General features: G+C 42.8%; 1 protein-coding gene across 3 annotated transcripts in view; it reads left to right on the top strand.

Annotated features, from left to right (window-relative positions):
• The window catches only part of RASSF8 (Ras association domain family member 8), a 73,263-nt gene that overhangs the window by 6,292 nt on the left and 41,081 nt on the right, over nt 1-25,890 (top strand). Inside the window, exon 1 of one of the 3 annotated variants that reach the window (XM_081957568.1) lies at nt 22,499-22,679. The exons of the other annotated variants lie outside the window; for them this stretch is intronic. The gene's annotated coding sequence lies outside the window, so the exon portion shown is untranslated. Of the gene's footprint in view, nt 1-22,498; nt 22,680-25,890 lie in introns of those variants that run through there. 3 annotated transcript variants of the gene reach the window in all.

Below are 25,890 nucleotides of genomic sequence, written 5' to 3'. Positions count from 1 at the left end.
GATTAATTTCCAACCATTGTTTTCTGCCCTTGCTTTTTGGAGCTTTGGGAAATAGTTTGACCCCCCTCCTTGTCTTTGGAGGAGCCCCTCAAATATTGTATGATCCTCTCATGTCTCCCCTAGGCCTTCTTTTTACGAAACTGGACATATTGCTGGTCTTGAATAGTGTGGGTTGCAAGTAATCCTTGTTGTATCATTGAGTCAGTTTGGTTACAATGTAGTAATGTTATTTAGAATCCTAATTTCTACCTCTGTTATCCAGCCATTCATAAAACAAGGTCCAGCTTCAAAAATACTCCGTGGCTTCTTTTTCTTTGATCTTCAGTATTAATCTGTCTGTTTCTGCACAGTTTTTAAAAATATATCGTCTTCTGTAGGTGTGTCCTTGTTTTTCCTGTATTGCGCAAATACAATTCTTGCTACTGTCAAAACATGTGATATCTGTTCTGACCGAGGCTTCCAGAGAAAATGAAGCAAACTCCTTGACCCGACAAAAAAAACCTTTTATTAAATGGCTGTGAATTCTGCTCCTTCACATCCAGCAAAGTCTTTCAAGGAGGATTTATGGTCACAGACTTTATCTGGCTTGGAGAGCTGCCAGGCTGATATCTGCAGAACTTGGCCAGGAGTCTCGGAGAGTCACAAACCAATGAAGCGAATTAATGGTCTCCTGCAAACTCCACTCCCCTGTCGCTCCTCTTTTATTTCCTCTGGGAGGGGCCATTCATCATCCACCTGTGGCCTTACTCCCAAGTTGACCCCTGTTCTTTAGCTCTTCCCTTCGTCTGGAAACTCTGCGCATGCGCACACTGGGAACAGGCTCCAGCTGTTCTTCTGCCCCACTGATGTCTGACTCTGAAGGGAGCTGATAACTGGGATACGGCCCTGGCCCCCTCTCTGCCTCCAAGACTCCTCATCAGAGTCTTCCCCAGACACCAGGACTGGCCCATCTTCCTCCCCAGCCTCCTCACTGTCCGAATCTGGCGGGCTACAACAATATCAAATATACATTTCCTTTTTATCATATTTTTCTGGTATTATGCCTATCAAAGTGCAGAGATTCACTTAACAACTGTGCCAAGACTAGTCTAACAACGGGGCAACCCTTCCTGAATGAATGTCTCACTTAGCAACAGAAATTCTGGGCTCAATTGTAGTCGTAACTCAAGGAGCACCTGCACGGAGTTGAACTATAAACGGGTGAATCCATTCATTGTCTCCAGCAGAAACAGACGTCCGATCAGCCAACCTTAGAAACAAGCAAACCTTTTTCCTTGCCAGTCCTTCTTTACGTTCAAGAGAATGCTGAGTGGGCAGCTGGATCCTGAAAAAGATATTTTTAAAAAGCTCCTTTAGGTGTCCTTGTGGACTTTTTATTTTCCAAATTAGATTAGACTCTCGGAGGTGGTAAAACGAAGGGCAACAAGAGTTGCTTGGAAGGCACAACCTTATTTTTTTTAAAATAGTTTTTATTAGACATTCTTACCTTTTAAAAACAGAAAGAAAAAACAACAAATACAGGAAAAAACAATATAAAATAGTTTTGCAGCCTTCTGTATCGGCATACATGTTTAGCCTTTGTGGTTCTCCATTCTCCATCGCCTTCCTATCGCTTTTAACCTCTGTAATAGTGTCATAGCAATTGTACTAACAATTGTAATAATATTAATTGTTCATATAGTAATTAGTAACTGGTTAATTTTTATTCAATACTAGTTTAGAAAAAAAAAGACTTCTATTTCCTGTTTTGGCTTCTATTTTCTAGCCACTTATAAATTCTATTCCATATTTTATAATAATCCTATTCTTCTCTTAACTCCTTGGTCATTTTGTCCATCTCTGCACATTCAAGTGCCTTTCTAATTATTTAATAATTTAATTTAATAATTCTAATTATGGAGACACAATCTTAAATTGCTCTTGGCCCCAAGCAGACAAACAGAGAGTAACAGTCTAAAAACTCAATTTATGGAGATGGTGATCTATTTTGGGGGGAATATTTCACCCACTTTTAAGCTGCTGGAAATACTTCCCAAAAAACCACACCCTTGTTTCAATAGTTTTGGAAGAGGAAGTTGTCAAGTGGTGGTGGGGTTTTTGAGGAGGGGGAATGCAATTCTCAGTCTGATGCTGTCTCCAAAGTGCCAAGTTGTTTGTTGATTAACTTATCTCTAGTTGCTTGGCTTAGTTTATCGTGGACAATCTGTCTCCCATTTTTTGACCTTAAGGGTTTTTTTCAGGTTTAATGGAGTTCTCTAGTTCTGCACAAGCCCCCTTTTCATGCGTAGCCATTGTTTGTGGCTTAAGCATGGCTAGGGGGCGCATTCAGCGTGCAGAAAACCCTGGAATTGATTTTAAAAAGAGAATATTTGTAGCTCAGGCTTGAAAGGAGGGCATGTCTCTGAGCTGGGTGGTTTTCTTGAAGGCATTTCATGATCCAACCTAGGTAAAGTCGTCAATGCTCGAGATATTTGGCACTGATAATATTACGTAGTTGAGTAATGAAATGTCTGTGAGAATACCACCCAGCTCAGAGTGCACCAAGGACCCCACTGTCCTCCTCCTCCTCCTCCCTTCTAGCACTGATGATGTTACATAGTTGGGTAATGAAACGTCTGCAAGAAAACCAGCAAGCTCAAAGAGCTTCAAGGACCCTACAGTTGGCCTCCTCCTCCTCCTCCTCCTCCTCCTCCTCCTCCTCCTCCTCCTCCTCCTCCTCCTCCTCCTCCTCCTTTCCACAAACCCCATTCCCTTCTAGCACTGATGATGTTACATAGTTGGGTAATGAAACGTCTGCAAGAAAACCAGCAAGCTCAAAGAGCTTCAAGGACCCTACAGTTGGCCGCCTCCTCCTCCTCCTCCTCCTCCTCCTCCTCCTCCTCCTCCTCCTCCTCCTCCTCCTCCTTTCCACAAACCCCATTCCCTTCTAGCACTGATGATGTTACCTAGCTGGGTAATGAAACATCTGCAAGAAAACCACCAAGCTCAGAGAGCACCAAGGAGCCCTCAACCTTTGGATTGGACTGTTGAAATTAGCACAAAAGCTCCCAATGTGAAGCAATATTCGGGAGGTTTTTGTTTCACGATCTCATATCCTTCACAGGTTCAAAGTAAACAGGTGTACGGCCGAATTCGTGTATTATGAAATTTTAAACCCCTCCAGCCACACACAAACCCCAAAGGGTCCCAAAATCCATTTCTGGCAAGGTTACCATAGCACCAGACATGGGCCTCATGGCCCTTGGAGGAGGAAATAATTTTTAAACCTGCAGCACAGCTATAACTCTCCCACCCCCCCCCAAAAAACCCACTAGTTGTCAGTCCCTGCTTAAATTTTCTGGCTTTGTCTAGTATAGTAGATCTGATCTGTTAGCTGATACCCAGCATTGCTGGGGTATTTGTTATAGGGGGAAATATCCGGACCAAACATAATTTCTAATGTTAGATTTTGCCCCTTACCAGAGGGAGCCCCCTTGTGGAGTACTGCGAAGCCGTTACCATGGCAACTCCGCTGCGCTGTACAGTAGAAGCCATTTTACTGCAGTACAGTAGAAGCTGTTTTAAGGCACAACAGCCTGTATCTTAACAGAACGCACACCCTGAGGGGTGTTAGGGGTGTCTTAAACCCACAGTGGTTTTTTTCCAGAGAGTAAGTCATCTGTGTACCAGGTTTGGTTGAAATTGCTTGAGGCGTTCCAGAGTTATGCTGGAACACGCAAACACACAGCCATTTTTTATATATATCTCGATTGTGCTTCTTTGTACTGTAGGATCCGTGTATCATTGAAATCCAGCTGTCAACATTTCGTAGAGCTGGATTTTACAGCTGGATTTTACAGTCTACAATAATTGTAGACTTGCAATAGAGACTTCCTTAAAACCTTGATCTCTACGCCTAGAGACAGGGACGCCTAATTCTAACCATGTTAACTTTGAATTAAGTCCAAAAGATTGACTTATAAGGAAGCAGATGTGTAAGCCAGCCCTAAAATATACCCAAATCTCTGTTTGCTAACCTCCCTTCCGTTGATTAACAAAATCGCATCTTTTAAAAGTTTTTAAAAACGGCGCATTGAGACTTAAGATTTCCCCTTTGCCAATTTGCAGAATTCTTATCTCTTAGTCATCCCAAGATAATCTGGAGTTTGTTCCTTTATGTCAGCAAACTCTTTTCTGTCTAGTTAGTTATCTTGTTTGCCGGATCTGGAAAAAAGGACAGATCCTGATTTATTTATGGTGTTGGGAAAGATAAATGGCGGGGATTTGATCTATTTAATGCTTTGCTTGAGCTTTGCCTCCCGAATGGTACCTGCGTCCTCTTTCGCCCCTTGTCCTTGTTCCCAATACATTTTGTCTACTGCAGGGGGTGTCCAAACTTGGGAACGTTTAAGACTTGTGGACTTCAACTCCCAGAATTCCCCAGCCAGCATGGCTGGCTGGGGAATTCTGGGAGTTGCAGTCCACAAGTCTTAAACGTTCCCAAGTTTGGACACCCCTGGTCTACCGTCTCATCTAAATGCAACCCACTTACTTGATGGATATTTCCTAGACTTGACATTTTTAAACATTGCATCAAACTGTGCTTGGGAGTGCTATGCCAGATAGACTTAAGAAAAATGGATATAAAGTGATATGGAGGTGGTACCTAACACCGCGTAAATTAAATCAAATAGATGTTAAATATACAGATATTTGTTGGAGGTGCAAGAGAGAGGTTGGAACATACAAACACATGTGGTGGGATTGTGATAATGCACAGAAAGCATGGGACATGGTGTTTCGAGAAATTAGAGCACTTTGGAATGGAAATTTAGACACATCACCGAGAATTGCATTACGGTTGCTGGTGGAAAAACTCGATATAATTGAAACAAAAAAGGAATTGATTGTAAATTTGATAATGGCAGCTAGATTATTGATGGCTAAATAATATTGGGTACGAAACTGGGATATTCAAAGAAATGAGTGGTATAATGAAATTTGGAGCATGGCAACAAATGATAAATTAACAGCAGAAATTAAATTTTATAAAGGGATGATTAAAGCAAACAATTATAATGAAATAGTGGGGGGGATTTTTATAAAAACAGTGTTGGTGGAAGTCGAAGGGAATGAACCTACTCAAGAATATATGTTGTTTTGGAGGGGATAAGGACACAGTTGGAATACATTGTATATCTTTTAGTTGTTTTACAAAAAAATGTAAGAAAAATATAGTCTTCAGGAGAGTGGGTGCACTGTAATATTTGTGGTTACTTGTCCCAGCTTCTGCTAACTAGCAGTTCGAAAGCCCGTAAAAAATGCATGTAGAAAAACAGGAACCATCTTTGGTGGGAAGAGAATAGCGTTCCATGCGTCTTCGGCATTGAGTCATGTCGGCCACATGACCACAGAGACGTCTTCGGACAGCACTGGCTCTTCGGCTTTGAAACGGAGATGAATACCGGCCCCTGGAGTTGGGAACGACTAGTACATATGTACGAGGGGAACCTTTACCTTTATTTCTTCCATGAATGCAGTCTGCGGTTTTTCACTCACTTCATATTTTAAGGTTTATTTAGTTATCCTTAAAAAAAAAGTGGCTGTGCCAATGGGTTTTAACACTGCTTCTTTTCAGTGTTTTTAGATTTATAATCTTGGGCCAAAAAGATATTTTTTTTTGAGGTTCAGAAGGACGTGTGCCAAGTTTTGCTAGGACTTGGAAACAAAGGGATGTGCATTAATCACATTTAATACACCATTCATTTTCTAATATATAATGTTATATTCTGCATTTTGCCTGTGTGTGTTTTCAAGTCACTGACTGCATGTAACTCTTCAACATACGACCAACACTTCAAAATGTATGTTGCTAAGCGAGACATTGGTTAAGTGAGCTTTGTCCCGTTTTAGGACCTTTCTTGCCACTGTTGTTAAGCGAATCATTGCCGTTGTTAAGCTAGTAACACGTTTGTTAAGGGAATCTTGGTTTCCCCGTTGACTTTGCTTGTCGGAAAGTCACAAAAGGGGATGACAGTGACAGGGGGACTCTGCAATCGTCATAAACATGAGTCAGTTGCCAAGTGTCTGGATTTTGATCAATGGTCGTAAGTGTGAAAAACCATCATGTCACTTTTTTCAGGGCTGTTGTAACTTCGGTCACCAAACAAATGATTGTATGTCAAAGCTGTATATATGAATGTGGTTTATTAATTCATATAATTGCATATTGATCTGAGAAGCTAATCAGGACCAACATATTAGTACTGTGTTTCCCCAAAAATAAGACAGGGTCTCATTTTCTTTTGACCCCTGAAATAAGCGCTCGGCCTTATTTTCGGGCAGGTCTTATTATTTTTGAGGTGCAGGAGGCGGCGAGCGTGGCCACCTCATGGCTGCTGCTTCGTTGCAATATTTTCGGGGAGGGCTTATTTTTGGGGAGGGCTTATTTTTGGGAGAGGGCTTATTTTAGCGCATGTGCTTAAAAGCCCAATTGGGCTTATTATCTGGGACGTCTTATTTTCAGGGAAACAAGGTATTTGGATAGAAAAGTGACTGAACATTTATGGGTTAGAATGAGAAGTCGGTGAACATTCTAGAAGAAGGTAGAAGTCATTGTAGAAAATCACACTGAAGCATTCTTTGATGACTCCATTTAGCCACCTCCTTCTCTGCCATCCCCTTCTTCTTCTTCTTTTGCCCTCCATCGTTCCCAGCATCAGGTTCTTCTCCAGGGAGTCCTTCCTTCTCATCAGGTGGCCAAAGGATTTGAGCTTCCTCTTCAGGATCTGGCCTTCTAAAGAGCAGTCAGGGTGGATCTCCTCTAGGACTGACTGGTTGGATGGCCTTGCAGTCCAAGGGACTCAATGCAGGAGTCTTCTTCTCCAGCAGCAGAGTCCAAAGGCCTCCGTTCTTTGGTGCTCAGCCTTCCTTATGGTCCAACCTCCACAGCCATTCATTGCAACTGGGAAAACCACATCCTTGACTAGACACACTTGTGTTGGCAGGGTGATGTCTCTGCTTTTTAGTATTCTTCCCTAAAGACAGTTTGTAAGGCCATGTAAGATTAACACCTGAGGTCGTATACGTTCAGATGTTGTGAAAAGTAATTGTGTCAGAAGGTTGGTTGGCATAAGAGTTTCGGTTAATGCAATATTTTCCAGTGTGGAGTGTACAGTTATTTAAAGGTCAACTGTCTTCATTCATCACAATTTGGCCTGAGTTGTTATAAAGTTGTGATTCAAGAAAGGCTTGGAATGTATGAAGCCAGAGAAAGAAAAACTTGAATTCCACATATGACGGAAGCCAACTGCTTTTGGCGTGCTTTTAAAAAAGGTTGATATTTCTTTGGAAAATGGACAGCTATATGGGAGAAACTATGCAAGGGAAAAAAGATTTCTTTTTTGAAAGAAGAGATTGGACAGCCAAGTGTCCAGAATGATGTAAGGTCTCCTGCTTGTGCGGGGGGTTGGACTAGAAGACCTCCAAGGTCCCTTTCAACTCTGTGATTCTGTTAAATTTTAACTGCTGGAAAAAATTTGAGAAGAAGGCAGACCTATATATATTTTTGGCAACCACCTTAATTTATCCATACTGCATGATCTCTTCACTTCCAAACTTGGGTTGGCTCAAATACACCACTCTCTAATGTCTTCTTCTAGAATGTTCTTTGGCTCGTCGGTCAGCCTACCCTGTAGTTCTCAGGCAGTCTTCCACCCAACTACGTACTAACCACGTTGGTCTTGCTTCATATCTGAGACCAGCCAAGCAGTGGGGGGGATTCAATTTTTTTTTACTACCGGTTCTGTGGGTGTGGCTTGGTGGGCATGGCTTGGTGGGCACGGCGGGGGAAATATACTGTAAAATCCCCATTCCTTCCCCACTCCCAGGGGAAGGATACTGCAAAATCTCCATTCCCTCCCCACTCCAGGGGAAGGATACGGCAAAATGCCCATTCCCTCCCCAGTCCAGGGAAAGGATACTGCAAAATCTCCATTCCCTCCCCACTCCAGGGGAAGGATACTGCAAAATCTCCATTCCCTCCCCACTCCCAGGGGAAGGATACTGCAAAATCCCCATTCCCTCCCCACTCCAGGGGAAGGATACTGCAAAATCCCCATTCCCTCCCCACTCCAGGGGAAGGATACTGCAAAATCTCCATTCCCTCCCCACTCCCAGGGGAAGGATACTGCAAAATCCCCATTCCCTCCCCACTCCAGGGGAAGGATACTGCAAAATCCCCATTCCCTCCCCACTCCAGGGGAAGGATACTGCAAAATCTCCATTCCCTCCCCACTCCAGGGGAAGGATACTGCAAAATCTCCATTCCCTCCCCACTCCCAGGGGAAGGATACTGCAAAATCTCCATTCCCTCCCCACTCCAGGGGAAGGATACTGCAAAATCCCCATTCCCTCCCCACTCCAGGGGAAGGATACGGCAAAATGCCCATTCCCTCCCCAGTCCAGGGAAAGGATACTGCAAAATCTCCATTCCCTCCCCACTCCAGGGGAAGGATACTGCAAAATCTCCATTCCCTCCCCACTCCCAGGGGAAGGATACTGCAAAATCCCCATTCCCTCCCCACTCCAGGGGAAGGATACTGCAAAATCCCCATTCCCTCCCCACTCCAGGGGAAGGATACTGCAAAATCTCCATTCCCTCCCCACTCCCAGGGGAAGGATACTGCAAAATCCCCATTCCCTCCCCACTCCAGGGGAAGGATACTGCAAAATCCCCATTCCCTCCCCACTCCAGGGGAAGGATACTGCAAAATCTCCATTCCCTCCCCACTCCAGGGGAAGGATACTGCAAAATCTCCATTCCCTCCCCACTCCCAGGGGAAGGATACTGCAAAATCCCCATTCCCTCCCCACTCCAGGGGAAGGATACTGCAAAATCCCCATTCCCTCCCCACTCCAGGGGAAGGATACTGCAAAATCTCCATTCCCTCCCCACTCCAGGGGAAGGATACTGCAAAATCCCCATTCCCTCCCCACTCCAGGGGAAGGATACTGCAAAATCTCCATTCCCTCCCCACTCCCAGGGGAAGGATACTGCAAAATCTCCATTCCCTCCCGATCAGCTGGGAATCAGGAGGCAGAGAATAGATGGGGGCGGGGCCAGCCAGAGGTGGTATTTACTGGTTCTCCAAACTACTCAAAATTTCCGCTACCGGTTCTCCAAAACTGGTCAGAACCTGCTGAATGCCACCTCTGCAGCCAAGGTTCAAACTAGCTGCTGCCCTTTGTCCAATTATCCCTTTAATTAATAAAACCAGTAGTTCAAAAACAGCAAAGGCGACAAACACCCTTGTTCTTTCAAAACCAGTGTGTAGTACAGAGAGTTCTGTCTTAGCCATTGTATATCTGTGAAGGTCACTCCATGACTCATATTCCTGTAAGATGGAGGGATGAAGCTGGTAAGGTTGACTCTTGAAGCCAAAGGGTTTCTATGGAAATGTCTTCTGAACTTCAGGAGCAGCAGTTTCATAAGTCATGAAAAAATATGCACCAGCTCCCACATCTTCGCGCAGTTGGAAGTCTGTGCCATTAAAAATCCTCTAGCAAGAGTGCAGAGAAGAGCAACAAAGAGGGTTAAGGGACTGGAGACTAAGACATATGAAGAAGAGTTGTATGTCTAATTTAATGAAAAGAAGGACTAAAGGTGATATGATAGCAGTCTTCCAGTGTTTGAGGGGCTGCCACAAAGAAGAGGCAGTCAAGCTATTCTCCAAAGCTATGGATGAAAGCTAATCAAAGAAGGAACCAATCTAGGACAATTTGCCTTCAGAAGTTATGGAGGCTTTCAAGAAAAGATTGGACAACTTTTTGTCCGAAACTTTATTGCTTGAGCAGAAGTTTGGACTAGAAGACCTCCAAGGTCCCTTCCAACTCTCTTTTTCTGCTAGGAATCAGGCTTCAGCTTATCTAAGAAGGTTGTCTTCTCCTGAAACAAACCACCACGGAGCCATCACACACTAATGATGATCAACCATAGCAGCCATTTTTGGTGCTGATCCTCCAAAAACCACGGTTGGTTGAGCTGATTGGGCCATGGGAGACGCATGGATGTTGGTAGCCTAATTGGTGAGTGACGAAAGAGAAAATTGAGACGTTTCTAGATCCTTCTTTATTGTCCTAGGACCGTGATGTGTGCTCAAAGTGGCACACAGAGCCATGTCGCCCAGCGCATGTGGCCTTGCCTGTTTGTCTTCAGGGTTTCTGTCATGCACACTCGCACGACGATCAGCTGTCCGTATGCACAGCAGTGCCAGAAAGCAGTGTGCACCAGCTAGCTGACTGTTGTGTGCGCTTGAACCAGGAAGTTCAGATTTCCCGGAGCGTGATCCCTTCGTGCGCACAGCAGTGCTGGAAACCTGCACATGCGCGGCTACTAGCTAATCGAAGTTAGAACCCAGAAGTTTGGCTTTTCCAGAGTGCGTCCCCGACAAACGTATGCACACGCAACACTTCCACGCAAGTGCCAAAAAGGTTCGCCATCCTGTCCTAGGGAGATGTTATTGTCCTATCACAGTACGATCCTTTCTCTTTCTCCATCCTCTTCTCACCTTGTTTTCCGCATCCCCTTTTGAATAACATTTTTTCCTCACGTAGTTTCCCGTGGCCTACTTTCGAAGCTGTCATTCGCCTGGTTTGTCTTGGCGTGTTATTATCTTTAGATTTTTCAGCCTGGACATGTAGAGTTTTGCAAATGGATTATGCTGATTGGGCAGCAACTTCGAGTTAAGTTTGAAAGGTTGAACGCAGAGTTACTTTCCTCAGAATAAGCATATTTAGTAGCAGTATAAAATGTTTTCAGCGGCCGTTTTTCGGTGTCCTGTCTAGACAAGGTAGATGCAATGTTAAGTATTAAAATGTGTAATTTTTTTTAAAAAAATTGCAATAAGGGTGATGGACTGCATTATGCAATAAAAGCTTCCTGAATCAAATTCCATTTTAGATATCAATATATTGAGCAAGAATGAACTATAAAGATGCAACACATCTTTATAAGGTAAAAGGTAAAGGTTCCCCTCACACATCTGTGCTAGTCATTCCCGAATCTAGGGGCGGTGCTCATCTCCGTTTCAAAGCCGAAGAGCCAGCGCTGTCCGAAGACGTCTCCGTGGTCATGTGGCCGGCATGACTCAACGCCGAAGGCGCACGGAACGCTGTTCCCTTCCCACCAAAGGTGGCTCCTATTTTTCTACTTGCATTTTTTACCTGCTTTCGAACTGCTAGGTTGGCAGAAGCTGGGACAAGTCACGGGAGCTCACTCTATTACACAGTGCTAGGGATTCGAACCGCTGAACTGCCGACCTTTCTGATCGACAAGCTCAGTGTCTTAGCCACTGAGCCACTTAATACATCTTTATACATATGCATAAATAGGAATATTGTATCTTCTGTTGCTGCATATCTGTTTATCTTCCCGTTGAATCCAATAGTCTTTGTTGACTCATAAACTTGGGACAAACAGACACATTTGTGTAATCTCTGCCTGATTTGTCTTCTCAATCGTACTTGGTGTGTGGCCCCATGGCAGAAAGCAGGAGGTGGTTTTAACAGCACATGTTAATTAAGCTTCTTCCAACTTCGGGTACCCACATGCCTTCTCCGACTAAAGTTATTTGCAATCTGCCTCTTACCTTACAACAGATGTTGCTTGCTGTGCTACAAAAACATAAGAATATGTGTTTGCGCACACACACGCAAGTACCACATAGAAGTGCTTTGCATGGTCTTAGCAGAATAACAGAGTTGAAAGGGACCTTGGAGGTCTTCCAGTCCAACCCCCTGCTCAAGGAGGAAACCTATGCCACCCCAGCCAATGGCTGCCCAGTTCTCTTCTTAAAAACTTCCAGTGTTGGAGCATTCACAACTTCTGGAGGCAACTTCTGTTCCACTGATTGATTGTTCTAACTGTCAGGAAGTTTCTCCTTAGTTCTAGGTTGCTTTTCTCCTTCATTGGTTTCCATCCATTGCTTCTTGTCCTGCTTTTGGGTTCTTTGGAGAATAGTTTGACTCCATCTTCTTTGGAGCAGCCCTCCAAATATTGGAAGATGCTATCATGTCTCCCCTAGTCCTTCTTTTCATTAAACCACAGCAGTGGCCAAAATTGTAGAAACCTTTTGGGGAAAAGTCCATTTTTGAGATTTGATGGCTAATAACACCACTTTCTTTGGAGCAGTACCATAAAATTATATATCAATGGAAAGATAATTTAAACAAGAATGTAATGCAACAAAGTTTGTTCAATTATCTGTATTCTATGAAAGGTTATAGCCAAGTATAGCCAGCAATAAAACCGAGTTAATAGAAGCAATCATTCAATCTTGGTTTCACCTTATAAAAGCTGCAGAACTAAAAGACTTGGTTCACTCCATGGGAAGGCATTGTTAAGGCCGTAATTCATGCTAAAGGTTACCCAAGTAAGTATTAACTGACGGTGATAATTTTTGTATATCTCGTTTTTTTCTAAGTGTTTCACGTTTCTTCATTATAACTACTGTTTTCCAGAGTGAGGTGGGAATAGAGATTTTGCAATATCCTTTCCCTGCCACGCCCACAGAACCGGTGGTAAAATAAAATTGAATTTCACCACTGGTGCTTACCATGAGCTGACTAGATTCTTGTCTATAAGCCTGAGCAATAAATCATCTTAACTGGAATTTAAACTGGAATATAAATCCTTCCATTCTCCTCCACCCAGTCAGAGCTGAAGAAGCTTCTTGGATGACAAGTGAAATGTCTTCAAAGAAAACTCAGAAAGACCAGCTGCCTCTTGTAAAAAAAGGACCTTTGGGACAACCCTCACCTGGATGGCTGAGAATCTCCATAAACTGTAGCTACATTTTGATGGGATCAGTGATATCTTGATGTCCCGCTTCCATTATAATTTTCTCATGATGAGCCTCAGTGGCGCAGTGGTTAGAGTGCAGCACTGCAGGCTCCTTCTGCTGACTGCCGGCTGACTGCAGTTTGGCAGTTCGAATCTCACCAGTCTCAAGGTTGACTCCTCCTTCCGTCCTTCCGAGGCGGGTAAAATGAGGACCCAGATTGTTGAGGGCAAGAGGCTAACTCTGTAAAACACTTAGAGAGGGCTGTAAAGCACTGTAAAGTGGTATATAAGTGCTATTCCTGCCTTCTTTCTTTCTTTCCTTCCTTCCTTCCTTCCTTCCTTCCTTCCTTCCTTCCTTCCTTCCTTCCTTCCTTCTTTCCTCTCTTATTCCCTTTCTCAATCTCTTTCCTGGTGGTGCAGTGGCTAGAATGTAGTATTGCAAGGTAACTCTGCCCACTGCCAGCAGTTCGATCCTGACCAGCTCAAGGTTGTCTCAGCCTTCCGTCTTTCTGAGGTGGGTAAAACAAGGACCCAGATTGTTGGGGGCAAGAGGCTGACCCTGTAAACTGCTTAGAGAGGAATGGAAAGCACTGTGAAGTGGTATATAAGTCTAAGTGCTATTGCTATTTATTGTGCAAAATCCTGAGGCTTAAGATGTGGCCATTTCAATTAATTTCAGTCTTGATGTTTGAACCTGCTGAGCACCCAACGGCCCACGAGGCACCCCGTTGCGTTAAATGAGAGTTGTGTTCCAATGCCTCAATGCAAGCCAAGTTTTTCTGGTTGTGTGCAGAGATCTGTATCTTTAAGGGAAGGGGGAATTTGGAGCAATTTTGTTACGTGAAAAACCTGTAGCAGATTTGGACAGGTAAAACATTCCAGAATTAAGTTAGTTGCACCTCGGCAATTTGTTTTTTTTTCCTTAGTGCAATCTGCCATCTGAAACTGTCTTGTTTTGGCAGGAATCAGTAGTGACCTCCTCAACTTTCACGCAGGCATAAAATATTTACTCTGGGAATATGTGGGAGAGCGCGGAGGGCTGGTTTTCTTATTTTTAGTGCCCACGCTCTGCATATTTAATCGAGTAGAAATTTCATTCCGAGGTTTCCCCTCTTTGAAAATGCACTCCAGTTCTGCTTACGGAGAACAGATTACGGTTCCGTAAAGCGACTTGACTTCAATGCAAAAGCACCTCTGCAATTAATTATATGGAATTACGGAATAAGGGGAAGGGGAGGAAAAGCTTTGCTTGTTTTGAGAAAGGTGTTTAAAGAAAAGCAATATTTTCTACCCTGTGTTTAGTTTTATTCTGCACAGGGAGATTGTTCTCTTCACTTTCACGCAGAAAACGGCTCACAGTGAACTTCCCCAAGAGTTCACGAGCCTTTTCTGGCCATTCCCAAGAGAATGCAGTCAGCCAGGCAAGATTCTTGTAAATTAGGCACGCAGCAATAATAAAGTAACTTGGAACAGCTCACTGTGTCATTCTGGTTTCCTTGAACCTGAGGTTAGGTAAAAGGCAAAGGTTCCCCCCACACATATGTGCTAGTCGTTCCCGACTCTAGGGGGCGGTGCTCATCTCCGTTTCAAAGCCGAAGAGCCAGCGCTGTCCGAAGACGTCTCCGTGGTCATGTGGCCGGCATGACTCAACACCGAAGAATGCTGTTTCCTTCCCACCAAAGGTGGTCTCTGTTTTTCTACTTGCATTTCTTACGTGCTTTCAAACTGCTAGGTTGGCAGAAGCTGGGGCAAGTCACGGGAGCTCACTCCATTAAGCGGCGCTAAGGATTCGAACCACTGAACTGCTGATCTTTCTGATCGACAAGGTCAGTGCCTTAGCCCCTGAGCCACCCTGAAGCCTGACGGTACCATTCCTAAAATGTGATTAAAGCAGGAGCAACTTTATTGTGTGTGATTCCACAAGGCCTGTGTGCTCCGGAGGACAGAGGCAGCTGCTTTAACAAGCTGCTTTAACAAACATGCACTCCCGTGTTTTATGGGAGTGGTTACCAAGCAGTGGTTCGGTGGCCTAGAGCTGGAGCCCTCGCCTCACCATCAGGAAGCTGTGAGTTCCATCCTAGGTAGAGGCAGATATTTCTCTCTCTCTGGGCACAATGAGAATATATCCGGTGAACAAAACTCCGTACTGGTGACTGGAAAGGCATCTGGCCAGTAAAAACACTGCTAGCTCCATTCAGTTGCCCAGACTCCACCCGCAAACGATGTTGGGATTGTTAAAAGAAGATGATAATGATATGTTGAGGATTACCTTTGTTTGACATTGACCATTGCAATTAGTTACAAGTGGAAGAGTGTATGTGTATGTATATATATATATATATATATATATATATATATATATATATATATATATATATATATATATATATATATATATATATATATATATATATATATATATATATTTGTTTTCGTAGATTTACATAAATACACACATATATGGGTGTGTGTGTGTGTGTGTGTGTTGCATTTGTGCTGATAAATAAATAAAGGCAACATAAAAAAATGGCTTTCTGCCTGGATGGCTCCTAGGGTGAGCCGAAAGACAGAAAAAGAGAAGCAGTATGCTCCCTCCCATATTTGGGCATACCAGGGGTTGTGACACAATGTATGTATGTATGTATGTATGTATGTATGTATGTATGTATGCATGTTTGTATGTGCTGGTCTTGTATTCGGGACCAGAATACCAGCAGACCTACACCCGTGAAAATCTATAAACACACACACACACACACACACACACACACACACACTACAGGCAACAAGAGAGCTACGGAAAGGTTTGCTCGCCTCCTGATAGGGAGCATTATAGCATTAGCCCTTGTTTTCGGCAGAATTTGCAGGGATTATGCTTGCAAAAAAGTGTTTTTTTGTTCAGATGCAGCCGCTTGATAAAAGCTGTGCTTTCTTGTCGCCTGTTTCCACCAGGTGAAGAATATTCAGGCTTCCTTTAATGAATTTCAGATATTAATTTGCCAGGAAAGAAAAGAAAAAGGGGAAGAAAAATGAATTTACAGTTTTTGCAAGCTGGATTGCTGAAAAAAATCCAGGCACGGTTGGAAGGAATTTGGAGGCGGGGTGGCAGGCAAGCTACAAAACTCTTGTGTGGCTCTTTATACTGCAAATCGCAACCATGGAGTTGAGTTTACTTTTACTCACACTTAGCATTTTACTGCTCTGAGATTACAGAGCATTTTTCTAAAGCGGATCAGAAGAATTTAGTTTCTCATTGGTTGAATTGCTTAAGACCCGACTGGAAATATTTACCGGGCGTTAATTCCCAAGAGTCCAGCAGGTCTCATGTCGGAGGAGATGTATAAAAGGTTGCGTTGCACAGTTGTTATGGTAGGGATATTTATCAGTGGACGGGGGGGTGAGGGGCAGCAGACTTACAACTTATAAACACATTTAGGTTCAGTACAGATGTATCTGCCAGACTTCCTTTGAAGAGTAAACTCAGATAAATAGGAGTCCTTCTGGAGTTTAGATGTTTGATTCTCTGGTCCACAGGAAAAGGACTTCTGCTCTCGGACCTCCAGGCAGTTGAAATGCACATCCTGAAGAGGTCCACTTTGCCCTCATGTCAAAAAAGGCATATTAAAAGCTCCAGAAATATACAAATTCTTCTTTTCCATTATTGTCATAGGAGATGGTACCGAATGCTGAGCTGAAATCTACAAAAAAGACCAGTGTGCTTTTTGTAGCATCTTATGTCTATATATATTCACCCATGTTGTATGATTGCAGTGTTATTATTATTATCCCTCTCAATCTTCTCTACTACCTCCTCTTATTGGTATCATTTTAGGAGTATTATTGCTCTGTTGCTTTGCATGTACACTGAAAGCTTAGATACTCAACAAACACAAAATCCTTGTGTATTTAATCACGGTCAAAAAAGCCTATTCTATTCCTATTCCTATTCTAATTCCTATTCCCTATTCTATTCTAATTTCTATTTCCTATTCTATTATTTCTACTCTATTTCTAATTTCTATTATGTTTTATTCTGTATTCTATTCTGTTTGACATTCTACAGAGAGAGAGAGAGAGAGAGAGAGAGAGAGAGAGAGAGAGATTGCAATAGTAATAGCACTTATATACCACTTCACAGTGTTTTACAGCCCTCTCTAAGCAGTTTACAGAGTCAACAAACTGGGTCCTCATTTTACCGACCTTGGAAGGATGGAAGGCTGAGACAACCTTGAGCCGGTCAGGATCGAACTGCTAACAGTGAGCAGTGAGTTAGCCTGCATTACTGCATTCTTACCACTGCGCCACCACAGCTCACGTAGCAGGTTGATCTGCCTGAGGACAAAACCAGCAAAGCTTCTGCCAAGTTTTCAGGTGGCCAACTCTACAAAACATTTTACCGAGAGATGTGCATCTTTTGTCGGAGCGTTAAAGCAGCTGCATCCTTTGAGAGGCTCATGCAGATGTTTAGAAGCCCCCTCCAGCTGTGTCTCCGTGCATGGGACACGCGTGAGTGGCATTTTCCAGCACAAGCACTATTTCACCCTGCACGCATGCAGATAAGCTGTGCAGTCCTTGAAAAAGTTGTAAATGTTTTGCAGAAAAGTGCTTGGCTAGTGCAAAGGTGCTTTGGGAAAAACCCTATAAACCTGCGTCCTATCCTTCATTTGGTTTCACTTCTTTTTATTTCATTTATCTTCCGTTGAAGGCCAATGTTTTATCTTCTGAAGCGTTCACCTCTTAAAAAAAGAGGGCACGGGGACAGAGGCAATCCATGTTTCCAGGCTTACAGATGGAGATAAGAGGAAGGGGATTGTGGTGTTGCCCGCCAGTGGCCATTGGAGCTGGCAGCCGATTCAGACAGTTGAGGAGGGTTGGGGAGGAACCTGGGCCAGTCCTGGAGTCTGGGGAAGGCTCTGAGGAGGGCTCTGTGTCGGAGGCAGAGAGGGGGCCAGGACCGTCTGATAGTTATCAGCTGCCTTCGGAGTTGGAGATCAGTGAGGCAGAAGAACAGCTGGAGCCTGTTCCTAGTGTGTGCATGCACAGAGTTGCCAAACGAAGGGAACAGCTAAAGAACAGGGGTCAACTTGGGAGTGAGGCCACAGGTGGACGTGAATGTCCCCTCCCAGAGGAAATAAAAGAGGAGCAAAAGGGGAGTGGAGCTTGCAGGAGACAATTAGTTCACTTAATTGGTTCATAACTCTCCGAGGCTCCTTGCCAAGTTCTGCAGATATCAACCTGTCAGCTCTCCAAGCCAGAGAAGGTCTGTGACTGTAAATCCTCCCTTGAAAGACTTTGCTGGAGGTGATGAGCAGAATTCACAATTAATAAAAGGGGTTTTTCTCGTGACCAGGAGTTTGCTTCAGGCTCTTGGGAAGCCTCGGTCTGAACAGAAAATGGAAACCTCCATCTGCCTTCTGATTTAGAAAAATAATTTGGATTCCAATCCTTCTTGCCTGTTTGCTAGGAAGGTCCTCAAACTCTGGAACTCCCTGAGACCAGAACTGTTCAAAGGGCAGATTTGGGAGCAACAGGCTGGCTACCTGATGGATATTTGAAAAATTTTTGTCTTACACTTTAACACTCTAACTCTTAGGAAGGTAGGATACATATCAGTAAATTTTTAAAAACCCAATTCAGGAGGTCATCCTAGGTAATGTCTATTCTTCGTGTGCCCATTGAAATTATTTGGCCTATTTTAAGTGGAAAAAAATTCCTGGATTCTAGTCACAAAACTCTTGGATTGCTAATAGATTATTGTTCTCCACAAAAAGAAACAAACTGTTCTCATGAGGATTTTCTGGAGTAGAAGATTTCCATTTTTGGAACTGAACAATAAGAAATGACAAGAAACAGAAATAGCTAGATGGAGGGAGGGAGGGAGGAAGGGAGGAAAGAAGGAAAAGGATGTGGGTTAACTTAGAAGCTTTCTCAACTACAAGCCAACATGTTTGATGGAAGTGTCCCATAAGATGTTTCCTGTCTCCAACAGGAAAAAGAGAGAAAGGTAGCAGGAAGATATATATTTCATATATATTTTGTATTAATGCATTACCGTACAGGTGGTCCTCAATGTATGACCACAACTGAAGCCAAAATATATGTTGCTCAGTGAGAAATGTCTTAAATGAGTTTTGCCCCATTTTACAACTTTTCGTGGCCTAGTTGTTAAGCAAACCATTGTGGGTTGTTAAATTACCCCCCCCCCCCAGTGGTTAAGAGAATCTGGTTTCGACCATTGACTTTGCTGGTCAGAAGGTCGCAAAGGGGGGGGAATCATGTGACCTAGAGACAGAGTGTACAACGGTCATAAATGTGAGTCAGTTGTCAAACATCCGAATGTAACTCACGCAACCATAATAAATGTCTCACTCAGTAACAGAAATGTTGGGCTCAATTGTGATTGTAAGTTGAAGGCTACCTGTATATAAAAGTAAAACTTCCCCTCGCATATACGTGCTAGTCGTTCCCAACTCTAGGGGGCAGTGCTCATCTCCGTTTCAAAGCCAAAGAGGCAGCACTGTCCGAAGATGTCTCCGTGGTCATGTGGCCGGCATGACTCAACGCCAAAGGCGCACGGAACGCTGTTAACTTCCCACCAAAGGTGGTTCCTATTTTTCTACTCGCATTTTTTACCTGCTTTCGAACTGCTAGGTTGGCAAAAGCTGGGACAAGTCATGGGAGCTCACTCCATTATGCGGCGCTAGGGATTCGAACCGCCGAACTGCCGATCTTTCTGATCGACAAGCGCAGCGTCTTAGCCACTGGGCCACTGCATCCCTCCTGTATATAGCTACATTTAAATGATTCTCTGTGGGGATTTTCCACATTAATCTGTTTGCAAATTCTTAAATTACTGTATTTATCGCAGTTCCCAGGAGCTTCAAAAAGTGACCATCGGTTTGTGTTTCTCTCAAGCTGATCAAAACTACTTATTAAAACAGACAGCATAATTGCCATTGCTATAAATATGGGGTAATCTTTTATTATATCCTGCAAATGCACCAAAATCAATACTTTCCCTGTTCTTTGGATTTTGGAGCTTCGTTTTATTCCTAGTGCTTCATATTATCGTTTCCTTGGTGTGTAATTTTTGCAATCAAAAACTTGTAGCCTCGTGTTTACGCTAACATTAAAACAGTTGTAAAGATCTTCCATTCTTCACCATCTTCTTAAAACCGGTGTTTTCCACAAAAACCTTTCCCACAGTTAAAACAACGGAAGGAAGGAAAAGTTTTGTGGGTGGAAATAAACACAACTTCTAGATTGTTGGTTTTCTTAGTTGGTTCCCTACCCCATAAAAATCTGGCGGAACAAGAACAATAATTGGGGAGATCAAAATTCCTTCTCTTAATCTTCTTACTAACTAGATAAAACTCGATACAAAAAAATGTACAAAAGCTTGATATTATAGCAACCACAGCAAGAATTAATTACCGAGAATGTTTTATATGAAGTAATCGAGGTTAGACGAAGGTCTGATTGGGATTGTGCTGGCTTTCTCATATTGTCAAACAGATGGTTAATTAATAAAGAATGGCATTAAAAGTGCTCTAACGGAATCTGATCGCCTGAAGATGAAGCGGTAAGTGCAATCTGTTGGAAAATCCCGCTGAGGCTTTTCTTATATTTCCCCTGGTGCTTTGTGTCATAACGTTTAGATTTTTTTCAACATGATACGGTGATGCCTTATCTAACATCCTAAATAATAAATAAAGGATGTTTTCGACGATAGGATTAACCCAGCCATAACTCTGTAGTCTCTTTGTTTTTTCCCACAGTGGAGTTTTCTTTAATCAAGGTATTTATTCACAAATAATTGATTGGTTCTCTTTTAACTGACGAGAAGTGAAATTGATTAGGGGGCTGCAGGTCAGAACATACAGAAAACAGTTGTAGGAATTGGGTATGTCTAGTCTAATGAAAAAGGGGACACGGTGGATCAGTGACTAAGATGCTGAGCTTGTTGATCAGAAAGGTCGGTGGTTCGAATCCCTAGCGCCGCGTAACGGAGTGAGCTCCTGTGACTTGTCCCAGCTTCTGCCAACCTAGCAGTTTGAAAGCACGTAAAAATGCAAGTAGAAAAATAGGAACCACCTTTGGTGGGAAGGGAACAGCGTTCCGTGCGCCTTTGGCGTTGAGTCATGCTGGCCACGTGACCACAGAGACGTCTTCAGACAGCGCTGGCTCTTCGGCTTTGAAACGGAGATGAGCACCACCCCCTAGAGTCGGGAACGACTAGCACATAGGTGCGAGGGGAACCTTTATCTTTAATAGGGAGAACAATGAGTCAGTGGAATGACTTCCCTTCAGAAGTTGTGGGTGCTCCATCACTGAAGCTCTTTAAGAAGAGACAGGACTGTCACTTGTCTGAAATGGTATAGGATCTCTCCTGCTTGAGCAGGAAGACCTCCAAGGTCCCTTCCAACTCTTATTCTGTTATCCTTCCTTCCTTCCTTCCTTCCTTCCTTCCTTCCTTCCTTCCTTCCTTCCTTCCTTCCTTCCTTCCCCATCACTGGAGGTTTTTAAGAAGAGACTGGACAGGGTCTCCTGTTTGAGCAGGGGGTTGGACTAGAAGACCTCCAAGGTCCCTTCCAACTCTGTTATTCCGTTATGGAGCACTGGCAATTGTCCATTGTAATTGAAGTTTATGTTAGGCATAACCTGTCATTCCCCTTCTTGTGCTTTTCAGTAATCAGAAAATAATCCCCATGCCCTAATCTACTTACACATTATCACTCTGTCAATGAATACTCCCAGTTTACTGTGGGAAACAGGTTATGCCATTAAAATCTGGGCCACGATCCAGTTTGTTGCAGTGGGTCAATCAATCCATAGACTTCCTTGCCTGACCTGTCTAAAGTTGGATGAGATCCAAGAAAGGAAATTGCAGCCTGGCAAAGACGAAGCTAAGAAGGAAGGAAGGTATCCTGAAAGGTCCTCTAGTCCACCCCCTGCCCCCCCCCCAAGCAGAAAACCCTAATGGGAATATGTTTCTCATTCTTTTACTAGCTTGCACCTACAAGTTAGGAAGGAGAAAGAAGAAATAACTTAGCAGACTCAGTACTTCTGCAGGGAGGCGATGCCAGAGTGATATCCTGCCTTTGAGGATACCAGTGAGAAAAACATTTTTGCCAGTCTTAATTTTCGGTAGAACGATCAATTGTGTGAGTCTGATTTTCTCCAAAAATCCACAGTCGTAGATAAAGGGAATTTCTTGCCTGTCAAATGCTTTAAACCAGGGGTCTCCAAACTTGGCAACTTTAAGACTTGTGGACTTCAACTCCCAGAATTCCTCAGCCAGCTTTGCGGAGGGGGGAGGGAAGCTCCAGCTTCCCCCCCCCGCTTTTTAAAGCATTTTTTCCCTACCTATTCACCCAAAGTGGCAGGAAAAAAAATGTTTTAAAAAGCAGGGGAAGCATCTGACGATTACTATCAGTTTGCAGACTCAACAACAATAATCCTTACTGGTTCGGTCAAACCAGGCCGAACCGGGAGGATTTCACCCCTGGAAAAATTGTTATCTCAAACTCACTGACATTAGTTCAAGTTTTCAGGAACAAATACTCCAGCCTTAAATAAATCCTGGGCTGCACTTTTAAGTTTGCATAAAGCTCTACAAAGAATTTTCTCGGGGTTAGATTAACTTCTTGCAAAGTTGGAAAGAGCTGTCCCCGCTTAAATTGCTCCGTTCTGCTTTGTGTCACGTTGTTAGAAATCGCTGTTCCTGGGGAGCCAGATTTTCAGGTTTCATCATCTTCCAGCTATCCTTTTTTACGAGTGAGGAACCATTAACTTCCTTTCATCTTTCCTATGAAATGGGTCTTGAATGAATGGGGCTCCTGTATTTCTGTATGATCAGGTGAGTTTGTCTTTGCTTTCTTCCCTTAAAACCCTTTTAAAAAACTTTTAAAACAAACCACACAAATTGGTAACATTCTGGAATGAAAATAACCGAAGGAGTGATTGAAGTTATCTCAATTAAATTACACCATATATATATATATATATGTATGTATGTATGTATGTATGTATGTATGTATGTATGTATGTATATATATATATATATATATATATATATATATATATATATATATATATATATATATATATATATATATATATATATATATGTGTGTGTGTGTGTGTGTTTTTGTAGATTTTCACGGGTGTAGGTATGCTGGTTTTGTTGTATTCGGGTCTTTTCCCGTGTAAACCTTACACGGGAAAAGACCCGAATACAACAAAACAAGCATAGTACGGAATGGCAGTACTTGTTGAGACAGCAGTGAAAAATGATCTTACAGTTTGGGTAACCTTTCCCGGATGCTTGTCTGATTTCTGAATCTGTGGTAAATGTACTGGTAAGATTAGAATACTCTCTTTATGATGTAATATGCTCCAGATATTATTCATTTGCATGAAGGACAGAAGAATCGCAATATTGAAATGTACTATAAGCTTGACATAGAAGAGAAATAAAAAATATAGAATGGAATGGAATGGGGAAAAAATAGAATAGAAATAGAAAAATAGAATAGAATAGAAAATAGAATTAATAATATCGTATAGAATAGAAAAGAAAAAGTAGAATAGAACAAGAATAGAAATAGAGTCAAGTAGAACTAGAACAGAACAGAATAGACTAGAATAGAAACTAGAATAGAATAGAAAATAGAATATAATACTATAGTATAGAATAGAAAAAGTGGAATGGAACAAGAATAGAAATAGAGTAGAGTAGAACTAGAATAGAACTGAACAGAATAGACTATAATAGAAAATAGAATAAAATAAAATAGAATAAAAAATACAATAGAAATAGAAAATGTAGAATAGAATGGAAAATAGAATAGAATAGTATAGAATAGAATAGAAAATAGAACAAGAATAGAACTAGAGTAGATTAGAATAGAATGGAAAATAGAACAAGAATAGAATAGAATAAGAGAGTTGGAAGGGACCTTGGAGGTCTTCTAGTCCAACCCCCTGGTCAGGCAGGAAACCCTGTACCGTTTCAGACAAAGAGAAGAGAATAAATGCTTTGGTAGATGTATTGCATTACAGGATTTGCAGATGGGTTAATGGCTAAACAGAACGACCTGGTGGCTTTCCCATCAGAGAGAGAGGGAGGGAGGGAGGGAGAGAGGGAGAGGGAGAGAGAGAGATGTTTTGATCCATTCTGACACAAGATTGCCATTCAATGAAGTTCCTGTCTGTTCTCATTTGGAGTTTGGACAGCGTGATCCTTCCGTTTGTTCAGCCGTCCTGCTTACACTTTAGGAAATATTTCTCTCTCGTGTAAACACAACCAGGCTGAGCAACTAAATCCCTTTTGTGAAGTTTTAGTTTGATTGAAACTGGAAACTGCCCAGAATTTTGATCCAAAGGGGCCAAGCGAACATTGCATTTCTCTCTCTCTCTCTTTTCTCCTGCCTAACCATGTTCTTCAGCTATTTTCTCTTTTGTAGAACATGTTCATTGGTCCACAAAAGAGGGAAACGGTGACCTCCCATTTACTGCTTTTGCTGATGGACTCGGACCAGTCAAAATTTTGAATTTTCTCTCTAACCCTAAGCATCCTATTCTGTGAAGACTCTCAAATCATCCAGATCACAGTTGTCCCAAAGCTGCTTTTTGACTTCCTCAAGAAAGTCAAGTTGCCTTTTAGAAAAACATATTTGGGATTAAGCATCCTCTATATATATAAAAGCAAAATACCACTCACACATCATCACGAAATCTCCAGAACTGTAAAACTACAGAACTAAAACTTGGCACGTATGTTCCTCTTAGCTTCTAGGTGCTCGCTAGCAAAGGATTTTTCGAAATGGCCATCAGATTATTAGTGTTTCTTATATTATTACTAACACACTCTGATGCTAAGGAGTTAAACATTCTACTCCCCCTCCCCACCTGAAAAGAACTCTGTTCCAACTGCCACTTGGGTGTGGGCGTGGCCAGAACATGAGGCATCTGGCCTGCGGACTGGGAGTTTAGACATTCTACTCCCCCTCCCCACCTGAAAAACACTCTGATGCTAAGGAGTTAGACTGAGGGAGAGAAGGGGAGAGGAGAGGCCGATTGTAAATACTCATTAATATTCAGGTTGTAGATTTATCAAGCCCAATCACATAGTTTTGTAGTGGAGCATGGGTATCCAGTGTGTGTCTGTCTGTCTGTCTGTCTGTCTGTCTGTCTGTCTGTCTGTCTGTCCATAAAAGGGATGTGGTGACTCAGTGGCTAAGATGCTGAGCTTGTCGATTAGAAAGGTTGGCAGTTTGGCGGTTCGAATCCCTAGTGTAATGGAGTGAGCTCCCGTGACTTGTCCCAGCTTCTGCCAACCTAGCAGTTCGAAAGCGCATAAAAAATGCAAGTAGAAAAATAGGAACCACTTTTGGTGGGAAGGGAACAGCGTTCCATGCACCTTTGGTGTTTAGTCATGCCGGCCACATGACCACGGAGACGTCCTCAGATGGCGCTGGCTCTTCGGCTTTGAAATGAGCACCACCCCCTAGAGTCAAGAATGAGTAGCACATATGTGTGAGGGGAACCTTTACCTTTATATATATATATATGTATTCCTTTCAAAGCTCTCCTTTGTGTCCATTTCACAGGCTAATCTTTTATTGACGGTGAGAAAAACACATTTTTAAGCAAATGTGCCATTTCTGATGTCATCCTGAACATAATCATAATGCCCTCCAGATCCATCCCCATTTCAAACCATGTGCCCAGGGCTCTGTCCCTTCCCTCCCTCCCTCCCTCAATCTGTGTGTGCTCTGATTCATTTCCTTCCACAATGTTTTTTGTGTTTGGTCAAACATACTGTTGTGCGGCTTTATATAACGGGGTCTGTATGAGGCCGGATAAATAGCCGGGGCTGGGCTTGGCCACGCTTGGTTCTTTGAGACTGATTGTGTTGGAAAACTCTCTGACTCATGACATCCTCCCCCCACTCTCTCTTCCTCTCTTCTCTCTCTCCCTCCCTCCCTCCCCCCTCTCCCTCTCTTTCTTTCTCCCTCTCTCCCTCTCTGCCTTCCTCCCTCTCTCTTTCCTTCTCTCTCTCCCTC

Source organism: Natrix helvetica (genome assembly GCF_964273705.1).
Source record: "Natrix helvetica genome assembly, chromosome: 6".
In the NCBI taxonomy this organism is placed as follows: Eukaryota; Metazoa; Chordata; class Lepidosauria; order Squamata; family Natricidae; genus Natrix; species Natrix helvetica.
Note: the sequence above shows the minus strand (reverse complement) of the source record. Positions and strands in the feature narration are given on the sequence as shown.